Source organism: Lampris incognitus, chromosome 20 (genome assembly GCF_029633865.1).
Source record: "Lampris incognitus isolate fLamInc1 chromosome 20, fLamInc1.hap2, whole genome shotgun sequence".
NCBI lineage: Eukaryota > Metazoa > Chordata > Actinopteri > Lampriformes > Lampridae > Lampris > Lampris incognitus.
The window spans coordinates 8,866,773-8,875,939 of NC_079230.1; the positions used below are offsets into that span (position 1 = coordinate 8,866,773).

The 9,167-nt window shown below is 50.4% G+C and overlaps 2 non-coding genes across 2 annotated transcripts; both read left to right on the forward strand.

The window, feature by feature from the left end:
- The first annotated feature begins 632 nt into the window (after positions 1-632).
- Positions 633-704, forward strand: trnaa-cgc (transfer RNA alanine (anticodon CGC)). The gene has a single exon. It is a non-coding gene; the product is annotated as a tRNA-Ala (tRNA).
- Positions 705-2,019: 1,315 nt separating this feature from the next.
- On the forward strand, positions 2,020-2,091 carry trnaa-ugc (transfer RNA alanine (anticodon UGC)). The gene has a single exon. It is a non-coding gene; the product is annotated as a tRNA-Ala (tRNA).
- The last annotated feature ends 7,076 nt before the right edge of the window (positions 2,092-9,167 follow it).

Genomic DNA, 9,167 nt, shown 5'->3' on the forward strand with positions numbered 1-9,167 from the left:
GAGGTGGAGAACAGGTAAAGGTAAGGTCCCCAATGAAGGGATGGATGAATGGATGGACCCTTACATACAAATACATGGAAAGCAGGGGTGGAGAACAGGTAAAGGTAAGGTCCCCAATGAAGGGATGGATGAATGGATGGACCCTTACATACAAATACATGGAAAGCAGAGGTGGAGAACAGGTAAAGGTAAGGTCCCCAATGAAGGGATGGATGAATGGATGGACCCTTACATACAAATACATGGAAAGCAGAGGTGGAGAACAGGTAAAGGTAAGGTCCCCAATGAAGGGATGGATGAGAGGATGGATGGGAGGATGTTGCATGCAGCACTGATGCAAAGTGACTTGATGCACTAAACACGTGTAGTCTGTCTCAGGGTTAGCATGTAATATGAGGCAGATAGCAACCAGATGGTTACTGCCACTATTTTCCACACACGAGCGGCTCCGAGCCTTTATTTGTGTAAAAGTCGTCACGATCCTTGATGGGCTTGGTAGGCCAGAACACTACACGATACAGAGGGTCGACATGGAAGAGGATAACAAGCAGGGGAGTCGTATTCTCCATTCGATCCAGCGGCGTTTCGTTCAGCAGGTTGTTGTGGCGGAGCACTTCCCCACCCACGTGTAAGGGGATGTAGCTCAGTGGTAGAGCGCATGCTTCGCATGTATGAGGTCCTGGGTTCAATCCCCAGCATCTCCACTTATTGGCGATTCTTTATACACACGTGTGCAGCGCCGCTGCGTCACACGTCACAGCGGAAGCTGCGCCGCGGTCCCTCGGTTGACGGCTAAAGGAGAGAGCAGATGGGGAAAGAGGTGCAGAAACAGAGAAGGGGCTCGGCAGCGGGAGGGGAGAAGACAGCAAGTTGAATCAAATGGGACGGATGAGAAGATGGATGCTTATAGATGAGTATTAGATGGCTATAGGTTGATGCTATGGGTCTCAACTCCGTGCTACCTTGCACACAGTTGCTCAGCCAACCGGTCATATTACAGCACTTCGTCATGCCAAGCGTGCCAAACTGGACACAAATAAGTGTTAGAATATGATTGAGTACCTACAAGCTGGCCCATCTACGCAGGGTTACCGTGATAATCTGCACGATAGGAGGTACCCGAGGACTGGGCTGACAAACACTGGGTTAATATAAGGACCGGGGGGGGGGAGTGGGTAGACGTGGGGGGGGGTGTCAGTTTGGGCCTGGAGAGAATAAACCAACAGGAGGTCTATTAATAAAACACACGGTTCAATAACCAGCAAATGAATATGGATACGACGTTTCATCAGGGGGGGGGGGGAGGGGGAGGCCCGAGAGGGGCCTTTGTTTTTTAGGCTGTGCTTGCTCAAACAGTGAGGGAAAGACAGGAGGAGGGGTGGGGGGGGGGGGGAGTGGGCGTGGGAGGGGAAGAGGAGCGAGAGTGACATCTGTCCTCCCCCCGAACATCTGTTGACCAGTCAGGGTGCCACTTTGGCTCTGGAGAGGTTATAGAGAGAGGTGGCGGGAGCAGAGGAGATTAAAGATGAGATGAGATGAGGACATGGTAGGAAGAGAGGACATGGCTGACGACAGGGAGCAGAGGAGAGGGCTGATGAGAGAAGACAGGCGACCAATATCCTTCCGAGTGAACAGGTCGAGAGGAAGACACGGCTGGGTAATGGAAAAGCCATATAAGGCCGGTGCACGCAGTTGGGAGGATTTATGACAGGACACCAAGTCCCTTTTTTAGAAGACGCCTTCGTCTCCCCTAAGTCAGGGCTGAGCAGGCAGAGACGTAGAGGGGAAGAGATGGAGAGCAGACTGTAACTCAAAAGTCTGCTCGCTCTCACTGAAATATGCAAACCCCCCCCCCCTGTGTGCGCATGCGCGTGTATATGTGGCGCTTTAAATGGCCACAAACAATGCAATATTTGCATATTAATACGACGATTTCGAGTGACTATAGCGCATCCATCCAACCTATTATATATATAAATGTACTAGCAGGCGGTGACAAAGGCAGAGGAGGGCTGACCAGGGGATGTAGCTCAGTGGTAGAGCGCGTACTTTGCATGCATGAGGTCCTGGGTTCGAGCCCCAGCGTCTCCACGTCTTCCTATGAGAGCTGTGAGGTGCAGCAGCACACCCCGGTGCAGTGGGACGGGACCAACGCAGGGAAGGCGTTGCTCCACGTCATTCGTGCTGCTCTAAAACCACCAACTGTGGCACCTCTCAAGTCACGGCATCGGCTTGTTTTGCGCACAAATCCTCCTCTCAATTTCTTGGAGTGCTCTTGTGCCCTTCAAAGCCATAATCCCGAGGGTCACCCCGTTTACTTAATTTAGCCAAAAAAAAATTAAACGCAACACTTTGTTTTTCCACCCCATTTGTCACGAGTTGAAATAAATGACCCCTGTGGGAGTGCAGGAGTCGGAGAGATCGAGGCGAGTCGGTCCCGTCTACTCGCCACACAAAACGACGCCGACACAGCACGATCTCTCCTGGCAACCAGCTAACCAACCGCCAGGCCGCTGCACACATGGCCCCGCCCCGGAAACTCTAAGCGGCGCCTACGTCAGCACGCCGAACGTCTGCCTTAAAGGAGCAGCAGCCCCTGGCGAATCTACCCTCAATTGTGTACCGCCACAATCCCATATTTTTCTATGCCCTATATCAGCTTACTTCTCAGAGTATACATTTCATCTCTTGCCAACATAACCCACCTGTCCGACAGGTGTGACATCAACGTGCCGAATAAACAGCATGATCATCAGCAAACAGGTGTTTGTCGTGAATGGGTGAATAAAAGGACACTCTAAAATGTGCAGTGTTTGCTGCACAACATCGTGCCAAAGATGCCCCAGATGTCAAGTGATCATGCAGTTGTAGATAGCAGGAATGTCCCCTGGAGCTGTTGCCACAATATTGAATGTCCATCCTTCTCCCACAAGCCGCCTCCAGAGTCATAACCGTAGACCTCATGTGACCACACCAGCCCAGGACCACCACATCCAGCTTCTGCGTCTGTGGGGTCGTCTGAGACCACCCACACAGACAGCTGATGAAACAGCTGGTTTGTACGAGTCGATATCATTTGTATAGCCCATTATCACAAATTAAAAATGTGCCTCAGTGGGCTTTACAGCAACACAACATTCTGTCCTTAGACCCTCGCATCGGATAAGGAACATCTCTCTCTCTCTCTCTCTCTCTCTCTCTCTCTCTCTCTCTCTCTCTCTCTCTCTCTCTCTCTCTCTCTCTCTCTCTCTCTCTCTCTCTCTCTCTCTCTCTCTCTCTCTCTATATATATATATATATATATATATACATTTAACAGGGAGAAAAAAAAACAGGACGAAACCTCAGGGAGAGCAACAGAGGAAAGCTCTTTCTCCCAAGATGGACAGGTGTGCAACTGATGTTGTGTTTACACAATTTACACAATACAACATTGAAACTGGATAACAGAATTATATGGATTTATCAGATATATAGTAAGAAAATGTGATGAGGGGGGTGCCAAGCAGTGTCCAAGTGGCACCCCCCATCACCATGGAGACCTGGGAGGTGGACTACACGTGCAAACAGGGGAGACTCACATCCCACCATTCACATACTCAGAAGAAGGAAAAGAAAGGAGAATACATCATTCAGTCAACTGAAGAATATCTGCTCAAACTGTCAGAAACTGTCTCAGGGAGGTTCTTCTACTTTCTCGAGGGGACAAACGTTCGCCAGCAATGGCCCCTGGCATGCTGGAGTAGGGTCCTCTTCAGCGATGAATGCCGGTTTAAGCTTATCGGGCAGATGGGAGGCTGTGTGCATGGTGCTGTGAGGGTCATGGGCAGGCATATCGTAAGTACAAAAAAAGGTGGGTGCCATTCATCTGCCACCATCAACTCATGTTTCAGCATGGTAGTGCATGGCCACATGTTGCAAGGGTCTGAACTAAATATCTGGCAGCTGAAAGTGCCCCAGTTCTTCCATGGCCTCCATACTCAGACGTATCACCACACTGAGCATACCTGAGATGTTCTGCACCGGTTCAGCCGTCAGCGTTTACCAGTCCCCAGCAATATCAAACAACTTCGCACGGCCATTGAAGAGGAGTGGGACGACCCTCCACAAGCCACAGTAGACAACCTGATCAACTCTATGTGAAGGAGATGTTTTGTGCTGAATGAGGCAAATGGTGGTCACACCAGATACTGGCTCGTCATTCTGTTGCATTACCCCACCTTGTGCTTTGGGGGGGCATCTGTGACCAACCAAGACATATCTGTAGCTGACATTATGTGAAGTCTATAGATAAGTGCCTAATAAATCATTTTCAGCTGATGTATTTCCGTTTATGAACGTCGGCTTCATACAATCTTTGAAATAATTGAGTGTCGCATATACATTTTTCCTCATTAAAGGAGCTATAGGTGGCAGCCGATTTTTGGCAAATTTTTAAATTTCTTATTATATCTCGCCAGTAATCGATAGTACTTAAAAAAATAATACGTTTGACACCGAAATGGGGAAAATCCGTCGTTCCTGTAAGGGGCAGGAGCTAAAACAACGACATCCAATCAAACGAACGACCAAGTCAAACGATTGGAACGAGCGAGCTGTCTATCAAACCCTCAGTGACACGGCTGCCCACGCTGTTGCACGCGCATAGTTCCGACCACGGACGGACACGTCCTCTTCACCGGACGTTGTTTATATTCATTAAAATAATAAAGTTGGTTTACTCTTACGCGTGCGACATCCATTCGGTACAGCTAATTCGGCTCCGCTCGGAATGACGCTCGTCTCAGGCGAAACGCTTTCCCGTCAATCAGCGGGTGCGCCCGGCGCGTGCACGTGTTTTCGGGGCGTGGCTTTGGAGGCACCCTGATGCTTTTCTGGTTGGGAAAGGGCGGTGTCGAATTCGGTTTGAAAATATTTCCAAGTTCTGCCCAAAATCAACGGCCGCTTATCGCCCCTTGAACTATGGTATATTAGCAGAGGTACCTGCAGAAGCCACTCGGCTCAGCCCAGCGTGGAGGGAGGAGCCTTGAGGGAGGGAAAGAAGGAGACAGCGATGCCATTGGCTCACAGACGTCCAGGTGTATCACAGATACCTGTACAGGTGAGGCAGTTGTGGTCGTGTTTTGCATATATTTTTGTCTTTTATGGAATTTTTTTTGCACATATAAATATACTTATGGTGATTTTTGACGCACTACGAACGACTTAATAAGCACATTCAGTGCACACGAAGAGGAGCAGGCCTCATTCATAATATATCAATAACGCATTAGCTAAACATTTGCTGATGATTTTTTCATGGACATTTCGCAGTTAATCATTTATGGATGCTTACAGTATATCTGCTATGTTAACATAACACTAGCTAGCCATTTGCAAGGGTGTTTTAATGTTCTGTTCATGAATCATGACTTACTATGATCGTTATTAGCTTCTCTCTAATTGTGATGTTGGCTGAAATGAAATGGTTATGGCTGCTAGATTTCCAGTGATTATGTCTAGCTGATGATAAATTACATATACCCCCCCTCCACCCCCACCCCACCCCACCCCACCCCACCCCACCAGCCCCCGTGGCCTAGCTTGTGAGCCAGATGAAGCGCCAACCTGGTGAGAGTTGGGTCCAGGGGGATGGCACCTTCTCCTTTTCAGACCACAAAAAAGTCCTCCCACGGGAACGTGGACCGGATACGAGCCGCCTCCGGTGCCCGGGGAGGTGGACAGTAAGCTGGGCCTGCGCTGCCGGGGCAGAGCGCGTCACGTGGAAGCCAGGCTGGAGGAATGTTCGAGACGCTGTCGGAGGACATTTGGCTTTTTTTCCCCCTCTGCATCTACGAGCAGGTCACCTCTCAGGAGTGAATCTAACCTGACATTCGGGGGGTGGGGGTCCCGAGGGGGGTGGGGGTCCCCCTTGGGCAAAAATCCTGGAATCAACTCTTTTTAGTGCTGGAACGGGATGTGGGCATGCAGGAGTATCGCCAGTAAACGTCCAAAAGCATCAAATCAGGTGACTCAGTCTTGTCGTTCTTCATCCAGCCATCATTCGGCCTGGCTGGGAGTCTCGGCATCTCAGACAGGTCCGTGAGGTGTACTGCACCCAGACAGGTCCGTGAGGTGTACTGCACCCAGACAGGTCCGTGAGGTGTACTGCACCCAGACAGGTCCGTGAGGTGTACTGCACCCAGACAGGTCCGTGAGGTGCACTGCATCTGGATAGGTTCGATACTCGCACATGGATCAGGGAGATACGTTTGACTATTTGACTTTCAAATAAAATACCCTCAGAAGGTTGAGGATAACGGCCCTGTGCAGCGCATCATCCACCACCACACGCTCGACTCCACCCGGCGCCATGCTGGCTGGAGGCAGCTCCGCCTGGCCATTCATCTGCGATGGCCTGGCCCAATTGTATCTGACCAATTAGGTGAGGAGTTTCACCGGGGGGGGGGGTGTAGTGCGTGGGAGGATCACGCTATTCCCCCTCCCCCCCCCCCCGAACAGGCGCCCCGGCCGACCAGAGGAGGCGCTAGTGCAGCGACCAGGACACATACCCACACCCGGCTTCCGACCCGCAGACACGGCTCCGTGCGTAACTGTAGTCCACTGACTTCCGGTTTCTACTGCGGCGGTCATAGCAGTTTCCTGTTTGTTGGCGTGTGCTGTTGACAATGGCGCATTTCTCGCGATGCCTACGAGAGTTACCATGGATACATGTCAACAACCTGCTCCGAACTGTCGACAAACTTTCACCTGCACCTCCCGGCAAGTTTGGAGTTGTACATATCACGTTACGTCCACAGCTATGAGGGTGGGTATCCTCACTGTCAGCAGCACACGCCAACAAACAGGAAACTGGTATGACCGCTGCAGTAGAAACCGGAAGTCAGTGGACCACAGTGATGCACAGGGTCGGTGGTGTGTGCAGGAACGCCCGACCGAGCCAGAGGTTACACCAGGGGCGTAACCACGGGTGGGCCTGGCCTGTCACAGGCCCACCCATTTCAAGCCCAGGCCCACCCAATCACGCTGGCTTACAAGCACATAGGCCGGCCCCCTTTTACGTACGTAGAACTGCAAAATCTGAGCGCGCGTACCGTCACGCTCTGTATTTTCCACCGCTGCTAACTAGCCAATAGCCACCAGTTAGCCATAACTTATGGAATGGCGAAACAAAGTTCAATCTTCCGCTTTTTTAAAAAGCCACGGATGGAGGAGGAGGAAAGCCCACCTGCTCCAGCACCGACTGAGCCGCCCAATGAGAGTGAGATACCGCTGGAGAGAGGAGGCAGAGGAGGCTACAGCTTCTCCATTGCAGGCAGCTTCTCCTCCCCCCCCCCCCCCCGACGACGGTGAGGCGATTCCCTTGACCATGCCACCGCCAGATTTGTCTGCTGTGGATGAGCCACCCTCGCAGCCTAAAGTAGTGCTCCCCGCAACCAACATTTCAGGAAAATTACGTTCTTTTTCCCATAAGTGGTATGAAGAGTTTAAGTGGCTTGAATACAGCTCAGCAAGGAACGCTGTTTTCTGTAAGATGTGTAGGCCTTTCCCCGAGCCCCATATGGAAAACACGTTTTTTCGAAGCGGGTTTGTAGACTGGAAGCACCTCCGCCAGGCATGCTCGAAACATCAGGCTAGCAACCCCCCCCCCCACTGTATTGCACTTGGTAAATTTGAGGGTTTGGAATGGACCGTTTTCATTCAGGCACTGCGTCGTAAAGTGGAGAGGGGTCAGCGTTACCCATCCCTCATTGAAGTGCTGGACAGCTGCAACTCTGACGTTTTCCCAAACATTAACAGACTGTTAAGGGCAATGATCACCATTCTCCTGACTTCATGTACTGTTGCAAGACTCTTCTCCACTACAGGCCGTATCAAAACATGTCTAAGATCTTCCAGGCTAACTGCACGCCTCAACAATCTATCCCCGTTGTCCTTTGAAAGGGAACTTACTGACTCTTTGGACTATGATGAAATAATCTCGATCTTCAACGCTCGCCCTCGGCGTCTACACATTGTGCTGTAAAACGTGTACTATAGGCCTATAGCTTACATGTTGTATCATGATCTTTTAGACTGTTTTCCTCAGTGATGTTGAAATGGTTGTGCAGAGCCTGGCGAGAATGACTGGGGTGGTATTTGTTTAAGTGGGTTTTTATTAAAGTTTCAGTATGTTTCTTGGTCACGTACTAAAAACCTGTGTTATGTGTTTACTGCTGTAATGTGTTCGAATTTGCGTCTTGTTTGAAGGAGTATTGCTGGAAAATTTTGGCCCACCCATTTTCACTCAGGCCCACCTACAAAAATATTCCTGGTTACGCCGCTGGGTTACACGGGGATTCAGACCGGCGATCCCCGTGTTGGTAGGCAACGGAACAGACCGCAGTGCCACCCGGACCGGACCCGCTTTCTCGCTTTAAGATGAGTGTAGATCAGCAGAGAACACGGTAACGAGAGAGACTGAAATCATCCGTCTGTGATTAATGATGACAACACCAATCACAAGATACATTTGCCTTACCAGAATCCCCTTTTAATTAGAATACAAACATGCATCCATACCAGATCCCCCACCCCCCCCCCAAAAAAAAGAAAAGTGAAAAGAAAGGTAAAGAAAAGAGCTGTACCGGCTCTCCGAGTGCCCAGTTGTATCTGAACCCAGCCCCTTCCTGCCAGTTAATGCAGAGGGGCAGAACGATGAATATCCCCCACCTCACGAGGATGCTCCTCCTGCTTTGGATGCTCCGCTTCTCTGTTTCTTTTGGTTTTCTTCTCCCCTCGTGTGTCTCCTTGGGCATCTGTTTTGAGCTCCTTCAATTCCCCATAGAGGGAGTGGGGGAGGCGGGTGAGATGGGGGATGGGGTGGTGGGTGGTGGTGATGGGGGATGGAGGAGAGGAAAATAGGTGTGAATGAAAGACTGTATAACCCTCGCACTGATATACTGGCTAACATATATTCATATATATAAATGATACACACACACACACACACACACACACACGTACTGCCACATACTGACCCTCTTAACACAACTGCATCCATCCACAACCAGACACATAGACTCAAGCATGGACTCACACACACGCACACACACACACACACACACACACACACACACACACACACACACACACACACACACGTACTGCCACATACTGACCCTCTTA